This window comes from Thalassophryne amazonica, chromosome 6, assembly GCF_902500255.1.
Source record: "Thalassophryne amazonica chromosome 6, fThaAma1.1, whole genome shotgun sequence".
Classification (NCBI taxonomy): Eukaryota; Metazoa; Chordata; class Actinopteri; order Batrachoidiformes; family Batrachoididae; genus Thalassophryne; species Thalassophryne amazonica.
The window spans coordinates 95,126,003-95,143,614 of NC_047108.1; positions in this window are offsets into that span (position 1 = coordinate 95,126,003).

Consider the following 17,612-nt stretch of genomic DNA (forward strand, 5'->3'; position numbering starts at 1 on the left):
GCTTCGTCTTCCACAAGAGTCTGTTCCAAAAACCTTGGAGCAGCTCCTGCCCCTCACAAATCACATTCCCCATGAGCTATTTGAGGAAATCATGCCACAACTAAGTCAGACAGCTGCATACCTGTTCAGGATACACCGTGACAATGCCAACATCTCTTGTGCTCAGGAGGGCTTCCATACTCAACTGTGTGGTCTTCAGTCTAGTATGGACATGCTAGCCTGCATGATGGAGCATATGGAAAGGGAACAGCTAGGGCTGGCCACCACCACCCTGAATGTGGGCAAGAATTCTCTGGGGGCCCTGTACAACCTGGCCAAGCAGCACAAGGAGCTGGAAAGATCCATCAGAGAACTGCACGACTGTCTGAAAGCCAGAATTCCTGATCCTCCCCCCACTACCCCTGAAAGGCCAACCTCCCCATGTTCCCCAACTTCTCCCAAAACTTCAGATGCTGAGTAAATGCTGAGGAGCGCGGACTGACGTAATGGCACTGAACACGGACTATGATCTTGGTTCTTGAGTTTGAATTGCGGACTGGTTTCAGAAATCTGAGTGTAACTAAAAACAAAGAAGGATATATGTTAGTAACGAAAGTTGGGTAAATGTCTGTCCTTACCATCATCTGCGTAACACAGATAAAGCTAAATGCATACACATAGATATCACATTGCAAAGTTATAAAAAGGGGACCCTTACACGGCGTGTTTGTAGATTTAGTAGTAAAAATGCACCATAGGGACCCCTTTTTCTTAAATTATAGCATGCCTCAAGAGAATGCATCGCCTAAATTTGGCGTCTGGCCAAAAAGGGCATTAGAAAACAAGCTGAAAAAGAAGAAAAACAAAGTGGAGAATGTTGAGAAATGGCCTATAATGAAAACCATTATATGATTGACTAAGGCAAATGACTTAAGGACGGACATGAAGGGAAACCATTTATTGTGTTTATCATTTAACTAGACATAGCTGCGCTAACCTTAGAATAGTTTCTTGATTGGTTGACTAAATAGTGGTAACGTAGGGGTTATTTGATGCATTTAAATAATAAATGTGTGACGCTTTAACAAAATAATATGTAGAACCAAGTATAATGGGTTGGAGCCTCTGGTTGAGTGAGTCAATAGATGCCAGAAGATGATTGGTTGCACTGATGTCAATGTGAAGCCTTTACTTTGCCATGATTAAGAGGTTGATGTAACTTGTTTTATGTGGCCATTTTAAGTGCCTTGAATTACACCAAAACTCAATGTTTGAATGTCACCTTGTGTTGATATAATCCAGCTAATTGCTCACCTTGTGCCTTAGTATGTAGGTTCACCTGCACTGCAATATATTTACCGTGTGAAGTATCACTGATATTCATATCCGCACCAGAGTTATCAGTAACTCGAGTGATGTGTTTTTCTTTTTTATTGCAATGCACAAATGAGGATGTCTTGTCAGTAAACAACCCAAGAGTATAGTTGATGTAATGGGACTCTTTCGAGTCCCAGAGGAGGGACTGTAGAAGAATTTTTAGGTCCATATTTGAACTGTGATGAACTATCAAGTGTCCTGATCCGAACTGTATGTCCTCTGGTTGAACTAGCAGGTGTTCAACCCAAAAAAAGGGCTCTATTAGTCATTTAGTCTGTCAGGGGCTTTCCAAGGCCTTTTAGGTGCTTTCCCGCAGGCCACGTGCGGGGGCCTCAGGCCAGCTGCACGTGTGGCTGAGGCCACGTGCGGAGGGGGCCTCAGGCCAGCTGCACGTGTGGCTGAGGCCACGTGCGGAGGGGGCCTCAGGCCAGCTGCACCTGTGGCTGAAGGTCTTTTAAAAAAATCAGTTGTAAATCCTTCATGTTTTAATGGGAGCGTTTGTCACATTGAAATAATGGCCTAACACCTGCTTAGGGTTCACTAGAGGACGCTTCCAATAGAAAACCATGTCTTGGGAATGAAATAAATAAAAAAGTCGAAGGAGGAGCGATGCCCGCGGGTCTCCAATAAATAGACGAGCGCGGTTGTCATATTCAGTCTCTCTAGAGGACTCAGTTTGTCTAAGCTTTGTGTCGAAGGCTTAAATAAACTTAAAAACTCTGTGCATTTTATCTTGCTTAAGGCTGAATTATTCTAAAGTGTTGTGTCCTCTTTCTAGCATATCACTTGCAATTAGTTTGTGTTATCTAAAAGACGACATCCTGAGAAGACCAAAAAGACGAGCCGCGACAGAAGTAATCCATTTCACTTTCATACCATCGAGGTGTACTTGACTAAGGTCCTTAATATCCAAGTTGCTGCTTGAATGTAGTCTTTAGCATTGATACAGTGCATCTGAAAAGTATTCACAGCACTTCACTTTTTCCACATTTTATTATGTTACAGACTTATTCCAAAATAGAGTAAATTAATTATTTTCCTCAAACTTCTACTCATGTCTTATGACATCCGACAATGACAACACGAAAAAAGTTAAGGGTTTTTTTTCAACATTTTTGCAAACTAAGAAATCACCTGTACTTAAGTATTCACACCCGTTGCTCAATACTTTGTTGATGCACCTTCAGCAGCAATTACAGCCTCAAGTCTTCTTGAATATGATGCCACAAGCTTGGTGCACCTATCTTTGGGCAGTTTTACCCATTCATCCTCACAGCACCTCTCAAGCTCCATCAGGTTGTATGGGGAGTGTCGGTGCACAGCCATTTTCAGATCTCTCCAGAGATGTTCAATCAGATCCAGGTCTGGGCTCTGGCTGGAACACTCAAGGACATTCACAGAGTTGTCCTGAAGCCACTCCTTTGATATCTTGGCTGTGTGCTTAGGGTCATTGTCATGCTGAAAGATAAAATGTTGCCCCAGTCTGAGGCCAAGGGCACTCTGGAGCAGGTTTTCATCCAGGATGTCTCTGTACATTGCTGCATTAATCTTTCCCTCAATCCTGACTAGTCTCTCAGTTCTGCCACTGAAAATCATCCCCACAGCATGATGCTGCCACCACCATGCTTCACTGTAGTGATGGTGCCTGGTTTCCTCCAAACATGACACCTGGCATTCACGCCAAAGAGTTCAGTCTTTGTCTCATCAGACCAGATAATTTTGTTTCTCATGGTCTGAGTCCTTCAGGTGCCTTTCGGCAAACTCCAGGTGGGCTGCCATGTGCCTTTTTAGTAAGGAACGGCTTCCATCTGGCCACTCTACTATACAGGCCTGATTGGTGGATTGCTGCAGAGATGGTTGACCTTCTTGAAATTTCTCCTCTCTCCACAGAGGAATGCTGGAGCTCTGACAGAGTGACCATCAGGTTCTTGGTCACCTCCTTGACTAAGGGCCTTCTCCCCCGAATGCTCAGTTTAAATGGACGGCCAGCTCTAGGAAGAGTCCTGGAGGATCCAAACGTCTTCCATTTCTGGATAATGGAGGCCACTGTGCTCATTGGGACTCGTTGCTGAGCACACGTAAGGCCACGTATCGATGGACCTCACTGGGTTTCTGCAGGCGGAGAGAAGAACAGAGGAGCAGAGAAAAGTGCCGTTAGGATGTGTGCAGGTCTGCAGCACCGCCACAAATATACTCAACAAAAATATAAATGCAACACTTTTGGTTTTGCTCCCATTTTGTATGAGATGAACTCAAAGATCTAAAACTTTTTCCACATACACAATATCACCATTTCCCTCAAATATTGTTCACAAACCAGTCTAAATCTGTGATAGTGAGCACTTCTCCTTTGCTGAGATAATCCATCCCACCTCACAGGTGTGCCATATCAAGATGCTGATTAGACACCATGATTAGTGCACAGGTGTGCCTTAGACTGTCCACAATAAAAGGCCACTCTGAAAGGTGCAGTTTTATCACACAGCACAATGCCACAGATGTTGCAAGATTTGAGGGAGCGTGCAATTGGCATGCTGACAGCAGGAATGTCAACCAGAGCTGTTGCTCGTGTATTGAATGTTCATTTCTCTACCATAAGCCGTCTCCAAAGGCGTTTCAGAGAATTTGGCAGTACATCCAACCAGCCTCACAACCGCAAACCACGTGTAACCACACCAGCCCAGGACCTCCACATCCAGCATGTTCACCTCCAAGATCGTCTGAGACCAGCCACTCGGACAGCTGCTGAAACAATCGGTTTGCATAACCAAAGAATTTCTGCACAAACTGTCAGAAACTGTCTCAGGGAAGCTCATCTGCATGCTCGTCGTTCACATCGGGGTCTCGACCTGACTCCAGTTCGTCGTCATAACCGACTTGAGTGGGCAAATGCTCACATTCGCTGGCGTTTAGCACATTGGAGAGGTGTTCTCTTCACGGATGAATCCCGGTTCACACTGTTCAGGGCAGATGGCAGAGAGCGTGTGTGGCATCGTGTGGGTGAGCGGTTTTCTGATGTCAATGTTGTGGATCGAGTGGCCCATGGTGGCGGTGGGGTTATGGTATGGGCAGGCGTCTGTTATGGACGAAGAACACAGGTGCATTTTATTGATGGCATTTTGAATGCACAGAGATACCGTGACGAGATCTTGAGGCCCACTGTTGTGCCATACATCCAAGAACATCACCTCATGTTGCAGCAGGATAATGCACGGCCCCATGTTGCAAGGATCTGTACACAATTCTTGGAAGCTGAAAATGTCCCAGTTCTTGCATGGCCGGCATACTCACCGGACATGTCACCCATTGAGCATGTTTGGGATGCTCTGGACCGGCGTATACGACAGTGTGTACCAGTTCCTGCCAATATCCAGCAACTTCGCACAGCCATTGAAGAGGAGTGGACCAACATTCCACAGGCCACAATTGACAACCTGATCAACTCTATGCGAAGGAGATGTGTTGCACTGCATGAGGCAAATGGTGGTCACACCAGATACTGACTGGTATCCCCCCCAATAAAACAAAACTGCACCTTTCAGAGTGGCCTTTTATTGTGGACAGTCTAAGGCACACCTGTGCACTAATCATGGTGTCTAATCAGCATCTTGATATGGCACACCTGTGAGGTGGGATGGATTATCTCAGCAAAGGAGAAGTGCTCACTATCACAGATTTAGACTGGTTTGTGAACACTATTTGAGGGAAATGGTGATATTGTGTATGTGGAAAAAGTTTTAGATCTTTGAGTTCATCTCATACAAAATGGGAGCAAAACCAAAAGTGTTGCGTTTATATTTTTGTTGAGTGTATATAGACAACAAACTGCAAACAGATCTTTAGATGTTTCTTCAAACTTACAGGCAGCTCAAACGTCTGCGTTGGGTCTCTGTCCTTGTCATACGTGAACTTGCCCAGCAGAGTCCCATCGTTGTCCTCATCCAGGCCCGGATCCAGACCGGTTTGGACCAATGCAGTTGCATCGGTCAGACTTTTTTACGCATCGTTCGTCATCGGTTAAAAAAAATCTCGAATAATCCAGAATAGTGCCGAAAATGTCCCCGCGGTGAACACAGCTTTTGATTTGATCCCACAATGCACCACGCAGGTGTACACAGGAAAATTCAAACCGGATCAAACAAACATAGCGTCAGTCCACTTTGAGTTGATAATCATGGCATCCAGGAAAAAAGTTGTGCAAGGAAGATTGGGCACTTGTTTCAGCAACAAATGGTGAATGGTTTATAAATAGTTTTCAGACAATAGTGTGTTTGAAAGCCATTCTATGATGACTGAAATTACATTTTTGGTGGTTTCCCGACCATACATGTCAACCTATACGGATTGTCCGTAAATTATACGGATTTTTCCGAGTTTCAGAGTCATACGGACGTACAAATAAAGTCGGATATTCAGGGTTTGGTCTGCAGCGGGTCTGTAATCAACCGTTTCTGCAGCGCGACTCCACTTTGAAGCGTGAACCATTGAAGCAATGCTTCGATCCACTAGCTCGTTGGTTCTTTGATTCGCTGCTCTTCAGAAACGGCAAGTCGGCTTCTTAACAGCTCTCAAATCCATTAAAATACTGTGAGTCACTTTTGTGTGGATTAAAGTCACTAACTGGGATTCTTGTCTTGTTGCAGTCAAGAAACGAGTATCGTCCTCTGTTCCGTTGGCACAGCTCCAAACGCTGCGTGGCTCTCTGCCGAGACAGAGTCCGGTCAGTATTAATAACTTCAAAATGAATTGCCGCTTTAAATAAAATGACACCTCTTACAAACGTAATACAGACAAGAAACTACAATCCACCAAAATGTTTTTTTCCTCCCAAAATGAGACGTGCTGTATTTCTTTACAAATTACATCCTGACGTGCAACACAGTACCTGTAAGAGCTCAGCTCAGATAAATGGAAAGACATTCATGCCAATAATGTCTGAAAGGAAACGCTTTTGACAAAAACTACAGATTTTGTTTATTCCTATTTATGTCCAGAGATCAAGGATCCACCATGTCAATTTTTGTTAGTGTTGTTTTTTTAGGACATCATTTTTATACAAATAAGAAGTGTTCACTATGGTCCATGTGTTGGGAAAGTGAAGTACACTGACCCGCACCAGGGGGTGTAAATGAACGGCCAATAGGAAGTCAAATAAATGACAATTTATTATAGAGATGTGCAAACAAAACCAAATATGCTTCAGTCAATCAGTAATCAAAAGGGTGATGCGTGGGCAGGCCTGAGGGTAGGAGACGCCTATCCAGAGGAGAGCCAGAACCCACGAAGTTCCACCTCCAACGGAGACCTGCAACACACCAGAGCCGCCAAGTCCTGATTCCTCCAGGTGGCCACCGCTCATGGCTGTCAGACCCGGTACTGCTGGCAGGAACAAAAACAGGTTAAGGGTGTGTGTGTGAACACCCAGCAAACAGTCAGCAACTCACAGTAATCCTCTTGTAGGAATAAATCCAGATACTCCCAGAGTGCAGAGGAAAAACTGGAGGACGTGCAGTGTCAATTGTTATACTTAGTAAGTCAGAAGTGAGGAGTGGAGATGCCAACTCCTCCAACTTCCACAAACTCGGCTACAAGCTGCAAGTATAAGTCACAACTGCAAAGACTTCAGAAACAATGAATGTGCGTACGGCACAAAACTGTTATGTGTCGGACGCAGTCGGAGTACCGACCAGCGTTTGAAGTAGGACCCAGCATAAAGCAAACAGAGCACGGTTCAAAGGATAACAGAATTTAATAACATAACAGTGAGTGCTTAAATAATAACAAATAAGTGCGCGGTCTGGCGAGGTGGAAGAACGGTGCGCTCCCAGCAGCACAAACGGTCCGTAGCCAGAACAGTTCGGACCCAAGGACCCCGCCGACACCCCCCAGGTGGCCGCGACCAACCGAGTCTATGAAAGAAGAAACCATCATGTGAGTCCACCACTCCACACACACAGAGACCACTCAAAGGTGTACATAAACAGCAAACACTTCCTGGCTTAATCACCAATCAGCTTCCCACCCTGCAGGCATGGAACACCCGGTTCAATTCTCCACTGCAGTGGAAGCTGATTAAACGACTAACATAACAGCTCAATATAATAAGGTGTGAGGGACACCACATTTACTGACTGTACTCATGTTAGTCACAAAACCTAAAGTACCTCAGGAAGTGTGCTGACGAGCGTGAGACCTCACCCCCTCCTCTTTCACAGACCATGGCATCAAACCTGGTACGGTCTCTGCGTCCATGATGATGAGATGGTTCTCTAAACGTCTGGTCACAAGGTCGAGTCTCTGGCAAATACACACTGTGTACTCCAGACTTAAATGCAACCATGCCCCAATCCATATAGATGCACCACAGCTGTGAGTCCTGACGAGCTGCACATGACCAGCCTCAGGTGATCAGGGTGAGGTCCTAATAACTCAGCCACACAGCCACTCAGTCCTGAACGCATGCCACCTGGAAGGAAAAACAGAAGACAGAAAACAGAAGACAAAAAAAAGCCAGCCAGGTACGCCAGGCACCCCAACCACAACACAAAACGGCTGAGTAGGTTTATCTGCGTGGTAAGCTGATAACTCGGCAGAGTTATGGTGTCCTTCCCAGGCTTTTATGAATGCTAGTGATGAGTGATGACAATCAGCTGACAGCCAGCGAGCAGACCTGGTGACGTCAGAGAGGCCAAAAGTGGCCTCTGATGTGAGAGAAAAAGTGGCCAAAAGGCCACTCTGAAAGGTGCAGTTTTATCACACAGCACAATGCCACAGATGTCGCAAGATTTGAGGGAGCGTGCAATTGGCATGCTGACAGCAGGAATGTCAACCAGAGCTGTTGCTCGTGTATTGAATGTTCATTTCTCTACCATAAGCCTTCTTCAAAGGCGTTTCAGAGAATTTGGCAGTACATCCAACCAGCCTCACAACCGCAGACCACGTGTAACCACACCAGCCCAGGACCTCCACATCCAGCATGTTCACCTCCAAGATCGTCTGAGACCAGCCACTCGGACAGCTGCTGAAACAATCGGTTTGCATAACCAAAGAATTTCTGCACAAACTGTCAGAAACCGTCTCAGGGAAGCTCATCTGCATGCTCGTCGTCCTCATCGGGGTCTCGACCTGACTCCAGTTCGTCGTCGTAACCGACTTGAGTGGGCAAATGCTCACATTCGCTGGCGTTTGGCATGTTGGAGAGGTGTTCTCTTCACGGATGAATCCCGGTTCACACTGTTCAGGGCAGATGGCAGACAGCGTGTGTGGCGTCGTGTGGGTGAGCGGTTTTCTGATGTCAATGTTGTGGATCGAGTGGCCCATGGTGGCGGTGGGGTTATGGTATGGGCAGGCGTCTGTTATGGACGAAGAACACAGGTACATTTTATTGATGGCATTTTGAATGCACAGAGATACCGTGACAAGATCCTGAGGCCCATTGTTGTGCCATACATCCAAGAACATCACCTCATGTTGCAGCAGGATAATGCACGGCCCCATGTTGCAAGGATCTGTACAAAATTCTTGGAAGCTGAAAATGTCCCAGTTCTTGCATGGCCGGCATACTCACCGGACATGTCACCCATTGAGCATATTTGGGATGCTGTGGACCGGCGTATACGACAGCGTGTACCAGTTCCTGCCAATATCCAGCAACTTCGCACAGCCATTGAAGAGGAGTGGACCAACATTCCACAGGCCACAATTGACAACCTGATCAACTGTATGCGAAGGAGATGTGTTGCACTGCATGAGGCAAACGGTGGTCACACCAGATACTGACTGGTATCCCCCCCCAATAAAACAAAACTGCACCTTTCAGAGTGGCCTTTTATTGTGGGCAGTCTAAGGCACACCTGTGCACTAATCATGGTGTCTAATCAGCATCTTGGTATGGCACACCTGTGAGGTGGGATGGATTATCTCAGCAAAGGAGAAGTGCTCACTATCACAGATTTAGACTGGTTTGTGAACAATATTTGAGGGAAATGGTGATATTGTGTATGTGGAAAAAGTTTTAGATCTTTGAGTTCATCTCATACAAAATGGGAGCAAAACCAAAAGTGTTGCCTTTATATTTTTGTTGAGTGTATGAAGTGCTCAGTTAAAGCTCATCAAAACACATCAATTCATGGTTACAGGTGTAACTCAGTAGTAAAACGAAAGATATTAATGTAGCTTTTTTGTTTGTGCTGTTACATGATTTGATATAAAAACACCTGCAATTGTTCCAGTATGTCTGGTAAATGGCCACATATGGAGTCAGTATCTCTTTTAGACTTGACTCAGCTCTGTAATATCAGTTTGTTCAATAGGAACGCTAACAGGGCAACGAGCACGCTAAGATAGTAAACGAGTGTTTCGGCATATTTTGATGTATTTTCAAGAACTATGATTTTTGGAATATTGATAAATTTCATATATTAACATTTCAAAGTGGCATGAAAAAAGATATTTTCAAATACTGACGAATGAAGTCACATGACACAGACATGGGGGGGGTTGGCATTCCAACGTAGAGACTCCAGGGCAAAGTCGGCCATACTGTCTGCCATTGGTCATCCACAGTGCCACTGGTCAGCCTCAAGTTGCTACTGAAAAATATACAACACACAATAAATAACCAAATGTGTACACACACACACACACACACACACACACACACACACACACACACACACACACACACACACACACACACACACACACACACACACACACACACACACACACACACACACACACAACACTAAACAAAAAGATTAAAATTACACTCTGTCCCATCCCTACATGCCTAAACCACACAAGAAATGAATGACTAATATTTGTGCATTTTATGGTAACGGGACTAAATTTTGCAGACACATTGTTTGATATTTAAAAAGAAGGCGAAGATATCACGCCAAATTCAGTTTCCCCCCTCACCAAATAGCAAAATCCAAGACAGCCACCATGCAGTCCCTTAGCAAAAAGAAGTTTATTCAAGCGTACTATGAGTATACTTATTTTTTACTAAAACTGAGGAAGTATACTTGAAGGTGACTTTTTATAAACTATATTTTATATACTTAAGAATAGTATAGTGAAGTATACTTGGCTTATACTGAAAAGTATAAACAAAAGTCTAACTCTAAGTACATTAATACTAAGACTTACACTTATACTTTAATACTAAAACTTATACTTTAGTATACTTTTTATGTCTTTCTGCCACAAAGTACTAACACTTATTATGCACTTGGAGCAAGATATACTAAGTTAAGCCATTGACTCAAGTAACTGAAAAGAGGTCATAAAAGTACAGATTTTTTTCTATGTAGTTATTTATTTTTGGTTCCAAAGATTCACACTTTTCTTTTACTTTTTTTTTTTGACAAGGAAGGACTTTAGCTCTCAGTTGAAGACGCTATGTTTACATTTTTACAAATAAGGACTTGATCTTGGAGAGGCCATTATGTTTACATTTTACATGCACTTTTTCCTTTAATTTTCTCCACAAAGGAAGGACTTGATTTCATAGGTCTGTGTTTTTGAAATGTTTGAAAATATATCAAACTTGTTTTTTCAACATTCTGTCTTGGGATTTTTTAAATGTATCACACTCTTGTGTACATACAGTATGAGTAAACTTTAAGAATACTTTAAGGAGTGTATTTTCAATATATAAATAGTAAGCTACAAGTAATATGACAAGCAAAACTAAAGTATAAAAAGTAAAATAGTGAAATAATCAATGCGTATAACAGTATACTTTAAGTATACGATAATAAACTAAAAATAGGGACTCAAAGTTTACAACTACTACAATGGCAGTATATTGATTAGTGCACTTGTGGTATACTTTAAGCATAGAAGAGGGATATATCAAGTACATTGATGAGTGTACGTGTGGTATACTTTAAGCATACAAGAGGGACATACCAAGTACATTGATAGTGATAGATGAGTGTACTTGTTGTATACTTTAAAGTGTACTTTTGCAAACTTAAAACGAACTTTAAAATATACTTTTATAAACTTGAAATGTTCCAATTTAGTCCGGAAAAGTATTAAATTTGTGTACTTTCTAGTATACTAACAGTACACGGTCTGTAGTATACTTGCTATACTTATACTGAAGCATACTTAATAAAATGAACTTTAAGTATACTACTTTTTGCTAAGGGGTTCCACAATAACTTCAAAATGATCTGTCTTTTACAAAACTAGAGATCTTGGCGAACCTGTATTGTACCCTGCATTAATGGTAAATCTCCACCAGGTGGAGATATTGGTCCATTTCAAGAACTTTGAGAGAAGTGAAGCGTTGTTGTCTGACACTCTGAATACATTTTGGCATGATATGATCCAGCTTGGCATGATATCTAAAACAATGTCTACGCAAAATTTGGTGTTTTTACTTTAAAATGTGTAATCAATTTACAGATCCACCCAGGTATGGACACAACATGGAGATCCACCTACCTTGATACGGTCTATGAGCCACCTCTCAGCAGCCTGTTTCAGCTCTGGGCTGAGCTGGATGTGTTCAGACACAGGACCAGCTTTCTAATCCATATAAAATAATCTGCACGGTTACTTGGCAACTGAAGACATCAGGTTTTGCCTCCAAATGCTTCAACACTGGAAGCGCGCAGCGCACTTCCAGAAATGATGGTCAGATTCTGGAGTGAAAATAAATCAATGACTCATCAAATAAACAATTTAAACAAGGTTCCAGTAGATTTGAGGAAATAATGGAATTATTCATTAAATCTCCTGAATGTGTCATTGACATAATTCGGAGTTAATTGTAGTAATTTTGGCAGTATTTAAGTCCCTACCTGAAGAACCATTGATTTATTGCTTTCAAGAAGGAAAACAATTACAAAGATCTCTACAAGTCAGGTTCCTCTTTCGGAACTATCTCAGAGAGATTCATGGTACCACAAAGAACTGTGCAAACTGTTACACAAAACTACAAAACACTTTGGGCCGTGCAGACATCATATCATGGAGGAAGGAGTTCTACAAGTTCTAGTTCAAAAGGTCCACCAGAACCACAGAATCATGACTCAGGAACTATTGAAGTGTGATATTGTCCTCCTTTTAGTTAGCATAACTATTTACTTCAACTGCAGTTGCGACCTCATTACACATGATCGCTCCATTTAGTCAAGAATATTCAACTGTCACTTGCAGGAGTTTTACAGTTAATCAAAGAGAATCAGAAATACAATCAGAATTAAGAAAGACTTTATTCATCCCAAAGAGTAATGAGTTTTGCATTGCAGTAAGCACTAAGAATAGAACTAGCAATAAAAATAGAAAAAATATCCACGGACTGATAGAATTATAATAAATAGAAAAATAAGAGAAAAAGATTATATGCAAGCAGTCATATATGGGCCCTTGTTCCGCGCGACCGCTTCCCCAGGCCAACGCGTCCCCTTGTGACCAGATGTGGGTATGTGCGTACAGGGGCAACCACTCATCACACAGTTAAAATTTCAAGCAAATCACACAATGCATGAAGGAGTTATGACATGTTGATGGTTCAACCACTAGGGGGCACTCAGTGTACAAACAGAAGGGTCAGGTCTGTTCAGGGGCCAACCGTCATCACACGTGAAGTTTCAAGTCAATCAGGCAAAGCATGAAGGAGTTATCATGAATTGATGTTCCATGGCGAAGGGTCAAAATGGCGGCACCATAGCGGCCACACCCTTCAACATAGAGAAAAGCTTTCAATAACTTGTTATATCATCAATAAGCCGTCAAAAGGAAGAATGTAATTTCATGACGAAGGGGCGATATTCGGCACGCCGCCACACGGACGCTGTTACTCGTAACTTCACGGTGTTCATTGCCTACATTCACCAACTTGTTCTGCATGTTTTAGAAGTGGAATAAAGTTGATTGGGTTAACTCTGTGACATCAGGACATGTTAAAGTAAAAATAGGACATTTCTTGTTACCACCGGGGGGCGCTATGGCGGAGGTGGGAAGTTAATATATGCAGACATTCAGGGCGGAGCCGTCATCATGTCCAGCAAGTTTGAAGGATCTACGATGAAGTATGTGGGCGTGACAGCGGTTCGAAGTGAAACGGCGTGCTCTGAAAAGCTCGCCAAAGTTTGACGAACCCTAGCAGCCACGCCTTTTGACCTAATTACATTCTTTTGATAACTTTTGATCACCATGGGGTCATGATGATGTTGTCAAAAGCAAAAAAGAAAGAAAGAGACCCACACAGCCAGTCAGCTCCCGAGCAAACCTTTAATGCAGCACCAAAAGAAAGTGTGACGTTTCGGGCCTCGCCCTTCCTCAGACATGCTCGGGAGCTGACTGGCTGTGCGGGTCTCTTTCTTTCTTTTTTGCTTTTGATGCTATCTTTTGACCCTGCACGCCAATACAGTTTGTGATGTGCGTGTCATTTCATGATTTTTTGTCATGATGATGTTGACCAAATTTGAAGACGATTGGATGAAATCCCTAGGACGAGTTCGTTCAAATATAAGTAATGGAAATGGCCAAAAATGGCAAAAATTAGCTCAAAATCTAAACTTAAAATCAAAATGGCCGACTTCCTGTCGACATTTCACCATGACGGTAAGAGACTTTTTTGTGTGTCCCAGCATGGTAAATATGTGTATCCCAGATTTCGTGAGGCTACGACAAAAAACCCCAATGCGGAGGGTTTTTTGAAAATTTCTAGGGGGCGCTATTTCACTGCGACCTTGTGCGCGACCCCTAAAATATCGAATTTCGGATCCGGCCAGACGACTTTGGAAAAGTTGGTGAGGTTTTGAGCATGGGAAAGGGCCGAAATTTGGATTTCAAAAGTGGCAATAATAATAATAATAATAAACTAGGACTGCAAGCAGTCATATACGGGCCCTTGTTCCACGCGACCACCTACCCAGGACAGTGCATCCCCTTGTGACCAGATGTGGGCATGTACGTAAAAGGGTCAACCACTCATTACACAGTTTAAATTTCAAGCAAATCACACAATGCATGAAGGAGTTATGACCTGTTGATGGTTCATCCACTGGGGGCGCTCAGTGTACAAACAGAGGGGCCAGTTGTGTTCAGGGGCCAACCGTCATCACACATGTGAGGTTTAAAGTCAATCAGGCAAAACATGAAGGAGTTATCGTGACTTGATGTTCCATGGCAAAGGGTCAAAATGGCGGCGCCATAGCGGCGACACCCTTCAACATAGAGAAAACCTTTCGATAACTTTTGATCAGTGTCATCTCTGGATGCTGTGAAAGAAATTTGAAGTGCATTGGACAAAATCCCTAGGAGGAGTTCGTTTAAATACAAGGTGTGGAAATCACGCCAAAATGACAAGAAAATTGAAAATGGCCGACTTCCTGTTTGGAGTAGACCCATGGTGCCAGAGACTTTTTTGTATGTCTATGCAAGTCACACGTGTAGCATTTTTCATCTCCCTACTCCAAAAAAAAAAACCCCTATGGGGAGTGGTTTTTGAAAGATTCAAGGGGGCACTATTGAGGCATTTTGCCCCGCCCATGGGCGATGCCCCTATGAATTGTAAGAGGTTGTCATGCTTGACCTGTGTATCAATTTTCATGATGATATGACAAAATTAAAGCCGTCAAAAGGAAGAACATAATTTCATGGCGAAGGGGTGATATTCGGTACGCCGTCACACAGACGCCGTTACTCGTAACTTCACGGTGATCATCGCCTTCGTTCAACAACTTGTTCTGCATGTTTTAGAAGTGGAAGGAAGTTGATGGGGTTAATGATGTGACATCAGTACCTGTTTAAGTATAATGTTCCATTGTGTCATGATGATGTTGACCAAATTTGAAGACAATTGGATAAAATCCCTAGGAGGAGTTCATTCAAATGTAAGTAGTGGAAATGGCCAAAAACGGCAAAAATTACCTCAAAATCGAAACTTACAATCAAAATGGCCGACTTCCTGTCGATAGTTCACCATGACGGTAAGAGACTTTTTTGTGCGTCCTAACATGGTAAATATGTGTACCGAATTTCGGGAGGCTACGATGAAAAAACCCCAATGCCGGAGGGGTTTTTGAAAATTTCTAGGGGGCGCTATTTTGCGATTTCGCTGCAACCATGTGCGCGACCCCCAAAATATCGAATTTCGGATCCGGCCGGACGACTTTGCAAAGTTTGGTGAGTTTTTGAGCATGGGAAAGGGCCGAAATTTGGATTTTTAAAGTGATAATAATAATAAATAAATAAATAAACAGCGCAATTACAATAGGGTCCTCGTACGACGTTGTACTACTCGGGCCCTAATAATAATAATAATAATAATAAACAGCGCAATTACAATAGGGTCCTAGTAGGACTTTTTCCTACTCGGCCCTAATTAAAGACATATCTAAAAATTAGGGGTGGGCAAACATAAAAAATCTTAATCGCATTAACTCAGTGACTTTCTGTGATTAATCATGATTAATCGCATGGTATATGTGAAACCCAAAAATGAATTCAAAAGCAGCTTAAAAGCAGTTTTATTTGAAAATGTAAATGAACATTGCATAAATTTGAAAATGTAAATTCCAACTGAAACACACTAATGAAATCAAATATAAAACCAATGGCAGGTCATTTGTTATCCTGTTTCATATCAAAATAACAATATTCATGTCCATGACTAAATGTACTAAAACAAATACATCACAGTTGTACACATACCACAATTTGATATGTGTACAAATGTGATGTATTTGTTTTAGTATATTTAGATTTTATTGTGATTTGGCACTTTATAAGTCAATTAAATTGAATTGAAATTGAACATTTTATTGAGTCTTAAAGTAAATAAATATGAATTTGGTCACTGGATCCTTAAACTTTGTACATAATGAACTCTACATGGTGAATCCTTGATCTCTGGACATAAATAGGAATAAACAAAATCTGTAGTTTTTGTCAAAAGCATTTCCTTTCAGACATTATTGGCATAAATGTCTTTCCATATATCTGAGCTGAGCTTACAGCTGCTGTGCTTCACTTCAGGATGTAATTTGAAAAGAAAATACAGCACGTTTCATTTTGGGAGGAAAAAAACGTTTTAGTCGATTGTAGTTTCTTGTCTGTATTACATTTGGAAAGAGGTGTCATTTTATTTAAAGCGGCGATTCATTTTGAAGTTATTAATTCCAACCGGACACTGTCTCTGCCGTGCAGCGTTTCGAGCTGTGTGAACGGAACGGAGGACGATTCTCGTTTCTTGACAGCAACAAGACAAGAGTCCCAGTTAGTGACTAATCCACACAGAAGTGACTGACGATATTTTAATGGCTTTGCGAGGGGTTAAGAAGCGGCTTGCCGTTTCTGAAGAGCAGTGAATCAAAGAACCAACGAGCTACTGGATCGAAGCATTGCTTCAATGGTTCATGGTTTCAAAGTGGAGCCGCGCTGCAGAAATAGTTTATTACAGACCAAACCCTGAATATCCGACTTTATTTGTACGTCCGTATGACTCTGAAACTCAGAAAAATCCGTATCATTTACGGACTATAGGTTGACATGAAAACCACCGAAAAGCTGTGTTCACCGCGGGGACACGTTCGGCTATTCGAGATTATTCAAGATTTTTTTTTTTTTTTACCGATGACGAACGATGCGTAAAAAAAAAATTGACCAATGCAGCTGCATCGGTCCAAACCGGTCTGGATCCGGGCCTGATCCTGTAGAACTTTGTACCGAAAATGTCCATTCAAAAGTTCGGCGTCTTTCTGCATTTTGTTTTGTTGTTTGTTTTTTTCCCCCCAAAACTTTATTTCAACAAATGCAACAACATACAGTAACGAAAAAAAGGGAAGGCCACACACAATAACGTTCTCAGTATTATGAGAAATAGTTGTTTTTTTTCCCTTCTTCTTCTTCTTCTTCCTTCTCCTCTCTCTCCCTCTCCTTCCCCTTCCAACAGGATTAAATGTACAAACCATCTTGGTAATTAACAATTTGAAACATTCTGGTGCGTTTACAAGGCACTGGTAACTTAACAAAAGAAAAGAAGATACACACACACACGCACACAACATTAGAGGTCAGCAAAAAGTTCTAGATCTTCTAGATCTAGAACTTTTTTCCCCTCTGCTTGGTCTAAAAAGTAACCGTTATTGACTGCCACAATTTTTTTTTCCTGATTTTTTATAGTGTTTCTTAAAGCCAGAAAGTTGCCATTTGAAATTATTTTAGTTTTGTGTCATGTCTATGATATGCTTTTTTTCTACAAAATTAAACAACTGAATGAACATCCA